This window comes from Pan troglodytes, chromosome 15 (assembly GCF_028858775.2).
Source record: "Pan troglodytes isolate AG18354 chromosome 15, NHGRI_mPanTro3-v2.0_pri, whole genome shotgun sequence".
Taxonomy (NCBI): domain Eukaryota; kingdom Metazoa; phylum Chordata; class Mammalia; order Primates; family Hominidae; genus Pan; species Pan troglodytes.
Genome location: NC_072413.2, coordinates 102,569,456 through 102,582,790, shown reverse-complemented (window position 1 = coordinate 102,582,790; position 13,335 = coordinate 102,569,456).

Sequence of the window (13,335 nt, the reverse complement as noted above, 5' to 3'; positions counted from 1 at the left end):
TTGTCTTCCTGGATGGGGAGGCGGGGCTCCCCAACTCCTCTTCCTCCTCCTCAGAGGCTGTAAAACCCTCTGGGCCTGATTGGCACGTGCTTTGGACAGGCATTTGACAACCTCGTTTGTGGAACCTCCAAGGGCCGACCTGGGAGGGGCTGGGAGGGACAGGAGGGACAGACCAGAGACCGGTGAGGGAGGGGTGGGAGCGGGGCTGGGGAGGACATTGGGGCAGCGGTGGGGAGCGGGGGCTGGGGAGAACGCTGGGGCGGGGGTGGGGGGTGGGGCTGGGGAGGATGCTGGGGCAGGGGTGGGGAGTGGGGCTGGGGAGAACGCTGGGGCTGGGGTGGGGAGTGGGGCTGGGGAGAACGCTGGGGCTGGGGTGGGGAGTGGGGCTGGGGAGAACGCTGGGGCTGGGGTGGGGAGTGGGGCTGGGGAGGATGTTGGAGCAGGGGTGGGGAGTGGGGCTGGGGAGGATGTTGGAGCAGGGGTGGGGAGTGGGGCTGGGGAGAACACTGGGGCTGGGGTGGGGAGTGGGGCTGGGGAGGATGTTGGAGCAGGGGTGGGGAGTGGGGCTGGGGAGAATGCTGGGGCTGGGGTGGGGAGTGGGGCTGGGGAGAACACTGGGGCTGGGGTGGGGAGTGGGGCTGGGGAGGATGTTGGAGCAGGGGTGGGGAGTGGGGCTGGGGAGAACGCTGGGGCTGGGGTGGGGAGTGGGGCTGGGGAGGATGCTGGGGCAGGGGTGGGAGCAGGGCTGGGGAGAACGCTGCGGCTGGGGTGAGGTATGGGGGCTGGGGTGGGGAGCGGGGACTGGGGTGAGGAGCAGGGGCTGGGGAAGACACTGGGGTTGGGGTGGGGAGCTGGGGCTGGGGAGGACACTGGGGCTGCGGTGGGAGCCGGGCTGGGCCCTGTCCTGTGCAGCCCTCACACCCCAGGACTCAGGCCATGGGGAGCCTCTGTGTTGGTGGCTTGTTGTGGTGGGAAGAGGGCTGCGGCCCCTCATCTTCCGCACTCTTCTAGCTGTTCACAGGGGCTCATGGTGGGTTTGGGATGAGACCGGGTCATCCCATGACACCTGCTCACTCTTCCCTTCTTCCCTCTGCAGCGGCTCCTGGGGCAGAAGTGGCATTCTGTGGGGATCCTGCTGGGGAATAAGACATTTGGAAAGCTGGGCTGGGGCCAGGGGCTGGGGACCGAATGGCCATCTTTCCTAGAGAGGATGGATTGTTGTCCACCCAACGTAACCAACCTGCACCAGGCAGCTGGCAGTGTCCCCTGGGTGGTGGCTGCTGACAACCTGGACCCAAGCAGGGGCATCCCTGAGGGGAGTCTGTGCTGCTGAGCCCTCACCACCCCGGAGCCCCTGCTGAGCCCTCACCACCCCAGAGCCCCTGCTGAGCCCCCACCGCCCCGGAGCCCCTGCTGAGCCCCCACCTCCCCGGAGCCCCTGCTGAGCCCCCACCTCCCCGGAGCCCCTGCTGAGCCCCCACCGCTCTGGAGCCCCTGCTGAGCCCCCACCGCCCCGGAGCCACCTTGCCCCTGTTCTGGCTCACCTGCTGGGGTGTCTTGTCACCTGGTCATTCACAGCCTCCCCATCTGGGTCTTCCTGAGTGGTCACCTGGATGCAGATGTGTGTACAGCCCGTGTCTGTTCCAACGAGCCTTGCCACCAACAGCTTCCTCCTTGTCACCAGCTCGGTCCTTCTCATGGCCGGCCTCTGGCCACACCTGGGGGCCCACAGGACTGTGGCTTCACATCACTCCCACTTCATGGAAACGTGACTGTCATTGTGCCCTGCTCAGGCCTGGCTGCTGGATGATGCCTCTTGCCACCAGCCTCCAGACCACCCATCAGCCAGCCTGGGAGCCACAGATGAGGCCACAGGTGTAGCCGTGGGTGCCTGAGGGCCTGTGGGCACCGGGGCCTGGCCCGGCACATGTGGCATTCACCTGGTGAGGGAGGAGCATCTTGGGCGTGGCCCAGCTCGAGGGCTCAGTGGATCAGGGGACCTCCAGTTCACATGGGGCAGCTGGGCCACCTTGTCATTTGGTGTCCCATTGTCAGTTGTCTACAGCCCCCGGGGCCCAACATGAGCCAGGAGCTCTCTCTCATGTGAGGATCTTACTCACTGGGAGGGTTCTCTTCTGGAACTCTCCCACTGCAGCTGCCTGCCCGGAATTCCCAGCGGCCTAACCCTTGGGCATCGGTGATGCCCGCGGTCATCAGGGGTGGAAGGAAGGGCCTGGTCTTGCTTTGTCCCCTCTCCCTCGCCTGCCACTCCCTCCTTCGTGGCTGTGTCAAGAGCTGTGCTACCCAGTGGGGCTTGTCTCCCACCTCTGGCAGGTAAGGTGCTCCGTGTCCGTCTCTGGTTCTATGGTGAGTCCCCCCGCATGGGCCAGCATGAGGCCCAGGTAGTGCTGCAGCCATCACTTCTGTGGACCAAACTCTGTCACAGAGAGGGGTGCTGCGGTGTCCCTGAGAGCAGGTGGTGGAGATGCCCCAGGCTCCCTCCAGCCCAAGGGCTAGAGGGTTCCTGATTTCCTGGAAGGGAGGGAAAACCAGGTGCCTGGCTGATGCCCCATGAGGACCCTGCATCTGGAGCAGCAGCTGCTGCCGGGTACAGCTCCGAGTTGTATTTACAATGTCGTCGCGTCAGAAGCCGTGCTTGCGGGTAGTGGGAGAACTGACTGCATTTCCAAATCTTTGGGGCATGGCACTGTCTCTCTAATTCCTCCGGGAATGTGCTGGAGCTTTGGGGTTTGGCAGCAGGGAGAGTGCCGGGTCCCACCGTGTTGCTCCTCAGTCCTGGGGTCAGGGGACCAGTGTGGGAATTCATGAGGTGCTTTTCCAAGTACGCCCTCAGGAGCTTGAGGAAGACATGGGGATGGGGTTGTGGGCCCTCCGGGCGCCGCTGAGGGGCAGAGCTCCACTTATCCCCAGGTCCCCTGAACCCCCTCATCCCCAGGTCCCCTGAACCCCCTCATCCCCAGGTCCCCTGAACCCCCTCATCCCCAGGTCCCCTGAACCCCCTCATCCCCAGGTCCCCTGAATCCCCTCATCCCCAGGTCCCCTGAACTCCCTCATCCCCAGGTCCCCTGAACTCCCTCTCTGATTTGGGGATGACAGTGTTATTCAAGGACACCCCCCAGACTTCTAGGGGGTCCACTCTTTGTGGATGGCTGCCCTGACTCAGGAGAGAGGCTCCCAGGCTGACGTCGTAAAGGGCGTCTGGCAGGGCTCAGCCTGGGGGTGGGACTTGGCCACTGCCCTTGTGCCTTCTTGAGCTAAGCCAGCTTCTCCTGTGGTCCCACCGAGCACCTGGGGTTTGGTCTGTCCCTTGAACCAGGAATTTAGGGATTCGAATGTGTGTGTTCTCTCTGACCCCCCAAGTTCTGCCCCACGGTCCGGAGCCCCCAGCCCTGCGTGTGCTTCCTGCAGCTCAGTGTCCTCATGCGGGTCATTCTGCGGGCTCCTCCCCAGGCCATCCCAGGGTGATTCCGCTGCTTCAGCTGCAGGAAGACGGTGGGAATGTTTCCAGGGAAGGCGGGCACCCGGAGGTGGGCAGGGCACTGACAGGCGGCTCCCATCCCTCCCGCTTGTGGAGTGTGGGTGGTCCTCGGTCCCTGCTGTCTTGGTCACAGAGTTCACAACCAGGGGTGGGGCCGGCGGCCGGGAGCCTCCTACCAGCCCCCAGACGCTGCCTTTGAGGGAGTGACTTCTTCCTTGGTGTTTGCTTGCTCTGGGTTTCCTTGCGGGGGCCTGACCGGTGTTTTAGCTGTAGCGGGAGATCCACCCGGGACCTCCCAGCCTGAACATCCTCAGAGGGTGGCGCTGCCTTCCGAGAGGATTCTGCCACAGAGCGAGAGCTTGCTGTGAATGTCAGGGCGCCAGGGCTGAAATTATAGCCTGCCTGGGCTGCCACTGAAGCCACATCCCCAACTGTTCCCTTCCCTTTATTCCCCTTGGCGTGTGTGACAGCCCCCGGGGAGGGGGCCGCTCCAGCTGGGAATCGCGGGCCTCGGGGGCTCGTGCTGGCATAGAGGTGTGCGCCAGCCCGCGCGCCAGCTCCGGAATGAGTCAGAATAAATTAGCATGCTAACGAACGCGGGCGCACACAGGAACCATCTGGAACAAGGGAGTTGTCATCCGGAGAGCCAAGTTGGTTCCAAAGCCATACTTAATGTTTCAGATTAGTTCATCTCCCTCCCGCAACCTGGGGGATGGCTTAGCGCCACCCCATAGAGGGTGCACTGAGGGCCGGGCGGTGCGGGGATGAGGCACCTCCAGAGGGACTCGGTCTTGATGGTTCCCGCATCCCCTTGGGCCATCAGTACAGCCAGGAAAGGGCAGCAGTGAGACCCTCCTGAGATGGGACAGTGTGTGCGGTCAGGGGCAAGGCCCCAGTGGGGATCATGGCAGAGACCCTGTGTCCCCATCAGGTGCACTTCAAAGGGAGGGCAGTGGCACAGCACCGTCTCTCTAATTCCTCCAGGAATGTGCTGGAGCTTTGGGGTGTGGCAGCAGGGAGATTGTAGGGTGAGGGCAGGGGTCTCAAGTGCAGACCCAGGTGCTCACAGACACACAGACGGAGGGACACGCGCACACACTTGCAGGCATACAGACAGACACACACTCTCAGACAGACACTCAGACACACACACTACAGACACACAGGGACACACTTACACAGACACACACAGGCACACAGAGACATTTGCTCACACACAGTCACACAGACACATACACTCATACACGATCTCACACAGACACACTGACAGTCATCACAGACACAGAGACACACTCACAGACAGACATAGACATACACACTCACAGACACACTCACATTCACTCGTCTGCCTGAAGCCAGGCACGTTTTACTTAAGCCTGAGCGACGTGGGGCCCGATGGAGCAGCCGCTGACCTACTTGAGGGTGCTCCCGAGAAGCTTGGGAATCTGCATTTTCAAATATCTGGCTCTCATTTGGTGTTAGCATGTGAAATAAACCCATATCGGATCCTGACTCCACACTGAATCACCCCACAGGGTTAACGATAATCCAAGCCAGGCTTCAGGCAGAGTTATAGCGAGGCACCGACCCGGGTGTGCAGGGCCGCTTCCACCAAGTCCCCTGCAGCTCTAATGCACGGAGAGTCCCTCGGCAGGCTGAGCACCTGCTGCCCCGTTCTTCCACCAGAGAGACTCTCTGGCCCTGGGTCTTTTTACTCAAGAATTGCTTAAGGTGTTTTTCAGATCCTGAATTCTAGTAGCACGGCTGAGGCCAACAGGTATGAAGACCCCCCACCAAGGAAGCAGTAAAGTACAGGAATGAGGTTTCTTCATCCTCCACACTTCTCCACCAGTCAGCAATCCCCACACTTTAGCCCATCACCTGCCCAGACCCCTTAAGAGCCCATCCCAAACTTCCTGGGCAGGTGGATTTGAGGTTTCCTCTCATCTCCTCATTCGGCTGCCCTACAATTACTAAAGTCTTCCCCGGCTGCAACCCACTGCAATACACTGTCTCTGTGTATTGACGTGCTGCACAGTGGGCTACAAACCTAGTAGGGTTACGATCTTGGCTGAGTCCCTTATCCTCTCCCAGCCTCGGTTTCCCCATTTGATTAGGGGTGATGGCCAGGACCATATGCCTCCCAGAGCTGGGACTGGGCTCAAGGCAAGAGTGCAGAGAGCACATGGCTCCCAGGACCAAGAGGAGGCAAGAGATTACGGACTTCTTTGAGGAGTGGGTGCAGAAGTTGTCGTTTAACCATCTGCGCTGGTGTCCCTCTTGTGGGGAGCAGCTTGACTTCAGGTGTCCTGGTGGAAGATGTGCAAGGTGTTTGCCTTTCTGAGCGGCAAGCTTTTTCCAGCTCCTGAAACCACAGTAGTTTGGGCTCTTGGAGGAGTGTTGGGACAAATAAGGAACAGGATGTAACTTGGCATCAGTGTTTTCATGGACTCAGGAGAAGAGAGCGGCAGCAGGAGCCGAGGAAGGGGCGAGTGGCCTCTGCTGGAGTCGGGGCCTCCAGCCAGAGTGACCACAGGGCGTAACCCCCCAGGGATACCCAGAACCCTGAGAGGCACCCGGCTGGCTTCTTACATACAGGACAGAGCACGGGGCCTTAGCCAACATGACACAGGACGGTGGGGCTCAGTGATGTCCAGCTTCATTCTCATCAGTGTCCTTGTAATGTTCTTACCACACTGCGATGGTGGACGTGGGTATTTATTCTTGACTCCTTCTATATGGGCATTTATTTTGATGGAAAAGCATCTGAGTTGCAGGACGCACTAGCCCTCTTGTAGGCAAACCTGTGGAAGGTCTGGCTATTTGGGTCAGGAAGCTGCAGATAAGTGGGCACCAACCCTCCTGGGATGACAAGGTGAGGCGGTTCCTCGGGCTGGAGACCTGGGCTCTAGGGAGAAAGAAGAGCCAGCTCTGAGGTGGGTTTGCGACTAGAAGGAATAGTCTCTCACACACCATCACTCTGATGGCTGAAGACAGTCTCTGCTCTGCCTCCTCTCCTCGTGGCCCAAAGTAGGGCTGGGCAGGTGGGGAGGGAGGGCTGAGGGTTCCCTATGCACTCCTCAAGCTGTGTCTCACAGTCGCTGTTGGAGGATGTAAATGTTCTCCCACTCATTCAAAACAATCTCACCATTCAAATTAAAAATGGACACAATTAAACAAAGTGTGCCTTTATATAGCTTGATCCTTGGGGCTAACATTTGCCTTTTTGTTGCTAATTTCCAGTTGTATGTCTTACAGTTTTTGCTTTGTAGATTTGGATGATAAATTATTCCCTGCTTAAAGGTTAATCGTTGCTGTGCCCTCATTGGGTCTTTAATTGTTCCTCAGAATCAAATTACTCTTTGTCTCTTTTAGTGCTTTTTGGCTTTATCTGATACTCATTTTACCAACTCTCTTTCTTATTGTTTATGCTTGCCTAACATATATTTGCTTTCCTTTTCTTTTTAACATTTAAGTATTTTATTTTACGTATACCCTTTGTGAGGAGTGTATATTTGGATGGTTTTCTTTAAATAGTGTTGATTGTCAAAACAGACATGTTTGTTGATACATCTGTTATTTATGCTTTGTTATCCTTTTTCTTTCCCTATCTTTGGCTTTGTGAGCTGTTTTCTTTACTATTTTATTTTTTCTGTAGTGTTTTGGAAGGCCTAGTCCTTATTTGTATTCTTTTGGTGGTAAATTCTAAGTTTAAACTGGATTTTTGAAAAACAGCTTTTTTGGGGTGTAATTGACATACAATTAGTGACACATATTAAAAATGGACAATTTGATATGTTTTGACATATATATACATTTGTGAAGCGTCACCACAATCAAGATGTACACATCCCCGCTCCTAAAGCCTCTTCTTGGCTTTCGAACTCCCTTTCTCCTTCCGCCCTATCTCCTGTGGCTTCATCTCCCCAGGCAACCATGGATCTGCTTTCTGTCACTACGGATTAGTTTGCGTGTTCTAGAATTTTACATACATAGAGTCATGAAATATGTACTCCCTTCTTTGTCTGTTTTTTCACTCAGAATAACTATTTTGAGATTTCTCCGTGTTGTCTCATGTATCAACAGTTCATCCGTCTGTTGCTGAGTATGTTCCACGGTATGGATAGAGGAGCAATTTCTCTCTTCATCTGTTGGTGGGCGTTTTAGTTGTTTCCAGGTTTGGACAATTTCAGATGAAGTTGATGTAACATCGATATACAGATATATGTATAGAAAAATCTTCTTTCTCTTGGGTAAAAATACCTATGAGTGGAATGGCTGGGTCATATGGCAGGTGCATGTTTAACTTTTAAAAAAACCCGCCAAACTATTTTCTGAAGTTCTTGCACTGTTTTACATTCTTACCAGCAGTGAATGAGAGCCCTAGTCCATCCACATTCTCACCAGCACCAGGTGAGGGCGGCCACTTTAGCCCCTCTAAGTAGTGTGCAGCTGTATGTCATTGTAGTTTTAATTTGCATTTTTGTAATGGAAAAATAAGTTGAGAATCCTCCAATATGCTCATTGGCCATTCAGATATCATCTTTGGTTAAATATCTGTTCAAATCCTGCCTTATAAATCAAATTGGGACAAATAGAATTTAATAGATCATATCAACATTCATATTAAGTAAAAATGGCCTGTACACCCAAATTAAAAGATAAGGATTTTAACATTGGATAAAAAAGCAAGACCCAACTATATGCTGCCTATAAGAAACAAATATTAGCTGTAAAGACACATATACATTTAAAGTAAAGGGATGAGAAAATATGCACTATACTAACATTAGTTAAAAGAAAATTGGTATGGTTATACCAATATCCAAGTAGATTTCAGAACAAACAATATTGTCGGGGTATAAAGAAGGTCATTTCCATAATGACCAAGATGTCAGTTAATCAAGAAGAGTTAACAATCATAAACGTTGATGAACCTAACAATAGAGTTTCAAAACACCTGAAACAAATACTGATAGAACTACAAGGACAAATAGACAAATGAACATTACAGTCTTCTTTCAATAATTGATAGAACAAGTAGGAAAAACTAATGAAAAATAGATTTGAACACTGTCAATCAATTTGACCCAATTGTCATTTATAAGACACTCCACACAAGAGCAGAATATACATTCTTCTTAAGTGCACACAGAACATTTACCAAGATATACTGTATTATGGGCCATAAGTCTCAGTACATTAAAAAGCATTCAAACTATACAAAAGTGTTTTCTCTGACCACAGTGGATTGAAATTAGAAATCAATAACTGTAAAACCTTAAATCTGTAAAAAGGAAATCTGTAAAAACCTTAAATACTTAATTAAATAACACATTTATAAATAATCAATGGTCAAAAAAGAAATTAAAATATAATTTAGGAAGTATTTATATTTAACTAAAATGAAAACATATTAGAATTTGTGGGATGCCATTAGAGCAGTACTTAGAGGGAAATTTTTAGCCTTAAAAATGCTTCCATTATGAAAAAAGAAAGAACATCAATCAGTGGTCTCATCTTGCGCCTTAAAGGCCAGAAAAAGAAGAGCAACTTAAATTCGAGGAGCAGAAAAAGAAAACAATAAAGATCAGAGTAGAAATCAATGAAGTAGAAAATAATAAAATGCAATAATAATAGAGAAAATCAATGAAACCAGAAGCTAGTTATTCAGAAGCTTAATAAAGTTGATAAACCTGTGGCTATATTCATCAAGAAAAAAGAAGAGAAGACACAAGTTACCAGTATCAGGAAGGAGAAAGGTGGCATCACTGCAAATTTATTTTGCAAATATTAAAAGGATGGTAAAGGCACATATTATGGACTTTATACCAGTGTATTTGACAACTTAAATAAAATGAACAAATTACTCGAAAGATACAAACTACCAGAGTTGACTTAAGAAACAGATAATTTGGCCCTATATCTATTCCAAAAGTTGAATTTACTGTTAAATTCTTCCCCAAAGAAAACCTCGCACCTAGATGGCTTCACTAGCAAATTATGCCAAACATTTATGGAAGAAATGATACCAAATCCACACAAACATTTTCAGAAAACTGAAGAGGAGGGAATACTCCTTCCAGGAGGCCATCATACTATGATACCAAAACCAAGACATTAAAATAAAAGAAAATTACAGCAAATATCCCTCACGAACATAGGTGAAAATATTCTAAACACATTTTAACAAAATGAACCTAACAATAGTTTAGTTAAAGAAAGGCAGTACAACCAAGTGGGATTTAAGTCAGGAATGCAGGGATAGCTTAATATCAGAAAATCAATCAATGTAATTTATCATATTAATAAAACCATGAAAAATCATATGATGAAGCCAAAAATGCAGAAACATAAAAAATTCAATATACTTTAATAATAAAAACTTTCAACAAAGTAGGAATAGCAGGAAACTTTCTGAATCTGACAAAAGGCATCTGTAAAAACCCTACAGTGAACGTGACGCTTAATGTAAAAGATTCAATGCTCTTTCCCTAAGACTGGGAACAAGACAAGGGTGTTCTCTTTCATCACTTCTACTCAATATTGTACAGGTTCTAGTCTGTGCAATATGGCAAGAAAAAGAAATAAAGGGCGTCCATACTGGAAAGGGAGCAATAAAGCTGTTTTTACTTGCAGACAACATCATCATCTATATACAAAGTGTAATGGAATCCTTAAAAATATTTTAATTAATAAGTGAGTTCTGGCCAGGCGCGGTGGCTCACGCCTGTAATCCCAGCACTTTGGGAGGCCGAGGCGGGCGGATCACAAGGTCAGGAGATCGAGACCATCTTGGCTAACACGGTGAAACCCTGTCTCTACTAAAAATACAAAAAATTAGCCGGGTGCGGTGGCGGGCGCCTGTAGTCCCAGCTACTCGGGAGGTTGAGGCAGGAGAATGGCGTGAACCTGGGAGGCGGAGCTTGCAGTAAGCCGAGATTGTGCCACTGCAATCCGGCCTGGGCTAAAGAGCGGGACTCCGTCTCAAAAAAAAAAAAAAAAAAAAAGCGAGTTCAGCAAAGTGAAAGGATACAAGATCAATCAACAAAAATCTATTGTTTGCCATGTACTATTAGCAAACAATCAGAAAATAAAAATTAAAAATACCATGTATAGGCCAGGTGCGGTGGCTCACGCCTGTAATCCCAGCACTTTGGGAGGCCGAGGTGGGTGGATCACGAGGTCAGGAAATCGAGACCATCCTGGCTAACACGGTGAATCCGTCTCTACTAAAAATACAAAAAATTTGCTGGGCATGGTGGTGGGCGCCTGTAGTCTCAGCTACTTGGGAGGCTGAGGCAGGAGAATGGCATGAACTCGGGAGGTGAAGCTTGCAGTGAGCTGAGATTAGCCACTGCACTCCAGCCCGGGCTATAGAGTGAGACTCTCTCTCTCAAAAAAACAAAACAAAACAAAACAAAAAAAACCCATTTATAATATAAACATATAAAATAAATATTTTGAGATAAATCTGACAAGATATATGAGAGACCTGTACACTAAAAACTGCAATGCTGGCTGGGCGTAGTGGCTCACGCCTGTAATCCCAGCACTTTGGGAGGCTGAGGCGGGCAGGTTGCCTGAGGTCAGGAGTTTGAGACCAGCCTCACCAACATGGGGAAACCCCATCTCTATGAAAAATGCAAAAATTAACCAGGCATGGTGGCGGAAGCCTGTAATCCCAGCTGCTTTGGAGGCTGAGATAGGAGAATTGCTTGAACCTGGGAGGTGGAGGTTGCAATGAGCTGAGACTGGGCCATTGCACTCCAGCCTGGGCAACAAAAGCGAAACTCCATTTCAAAACAAAAACAAAAACAGAAAACAAAACAAAACAAAAAACCCACTGCAATGCTTTGCTGAAAGAAACTAAAAAAGATCTAAATAAATGAATGGTTATACTATATTTATACATCAGAAGACTAAAAATTGTTAAGATGTCAATTCTCCCTGGACTGATGTATAGATTCATTTCAATCCCAATCAAAATCCCATTAGGCATTTTTGTGAGAATTAATAAGTTGATTCTAATATTCATATGGAAATGCAAAGAACTTGTAATAGGCAAGACAACTTGGAGAAAAAAAGAAAGTTGTAGAATTAATACTATCCAATTTCAACTTATTATAAACCTACATTAATAAAAATAATGTCTTATCGCTATGAAGATAGACAAATAGGTCAATGGAACAGAAAAGAGTCCAAAAATGAAAGGCAGGATGTGGTTTATAGACTTCCTTCTCTTTGAGGTTCCTGAACTGGAAAGACATGAGTCCAATGCTGGAAACAATTTCCTCCGGTGAATGGAAAGCCTGTGAGAGGAAGTGGCCAGTGCAGAGGAAAGAAAAGCATGGGTGGGGGGGATCAGATGGATGCTGATCATGGAGCACCTTGATTCAGCCGAGCCTGCAGCCACTCTTCAGTTGGACTTTTCAGTTAGACAAGCCAATACATTTTGTTCATTTTTCTTAAACCTGTTTCTGTTTACTTGGCTGCACTTAGGCATTCTAGAAGTTTTTCCAGGTTCCTTCTGACATTTACCTGGGATTGAAGCCAAGCTATAGACTCCAGGGAGGAAAAGGCAAAACCTATGTCTCTGTAGTCAAGTCCTGTGCAAACACCAGTTGAGGCTCCTCTTGTACCCTGGATGACTGACAGTGATGACATCCAATGGCTCACCTCCCTTCTCATGCAGGGCCCCAGGCAGAAGCGTCCTTTAATGTCTAGTGGGAGGTTTAAGGCATCAACGTTTTCAAGACTAAGTGGGAGATATCGGGCTTGTCTGGTCTCTTTAGCTTGTTAGTACATATGAGGATGACCTCATGGGACTGGAATGGTCTGCACAAGGCTCCGCCAGCTTCTCCTGTGAGGAGTTGTCAGTGTTCCAAGTCACAGGCGAAGGCAGCATTGTCACTTGGTGGATGAAGACCTTGGCATCCTGAGGAGGGACCCCCTGACAAGGTCCCCCACCTCTGCTCATCTACTTCATTCTTCCTACTCCAAAGTGCAGTCAATGCCTGTGTTTGGCCTTTGCTCAAGGGCACCTGAACATGGGGCTGTACCCCAAGCCAACTAAGTGAGCATCTCTGACATGGGTTATGGGGCCCAGGTGTCAGTACTTTTCTGCAGTTGCTCTATGCAGACAAGTTTGTGAACCTTGCCTCCGTGCTCCAATTGCTCCCCATCAGGTGTGGCTGCCTTGTATCCTGGACTTTTATGTTCACATTGTGCTGTGTGAGGCAGTGACCCTAGTGAAGTACAACTGTCCCCTCTGAGCCCCACAGCTGTGTGTGGGCACAGACAAGCCCTCCCATCTCTGCCCAAAGGCCCCAGATCTCCATGCTTTGGGCTGCAGTCTCCAATCCTGAGAACATGTCTGCTTCAAAATAGACAACTACTGGGACCCCAGAACTCAATAGTCTACTTCACCTGGGTAAAACTGAAAGGGAAGATTGGGCTGGGCATGGTGGCTCACACCTGTAATCCTAGCATTTTTGGGAGGCTGAGGCGGGTGGATTTCTTGAGCTCAGGAGTTTAAGACCAGCCTGGGCAACATGAAGAAACCCTGTCTCTACAAAAAATACAAAATTAACTGGGCATGGTGGCACATCCCTGTGGTCCCAGCTACTTGGGGGAGCTGAGGCAGGAGGATTGCTTGAACTCGGGAAGTCAAGGCTGCAGTGAGCTGAAATTGTAGCACTGTACTCCAGCCTGGGTAACAAAGTGAGACCCTGTCTCAAAAAGAAGATGCTTACCCAAACTTATACCATATACCATAAGCCAGTTAAAGATGGGGAGGCCAGAGGTTAGAAATAAACCCAATGACACGGCAAGTT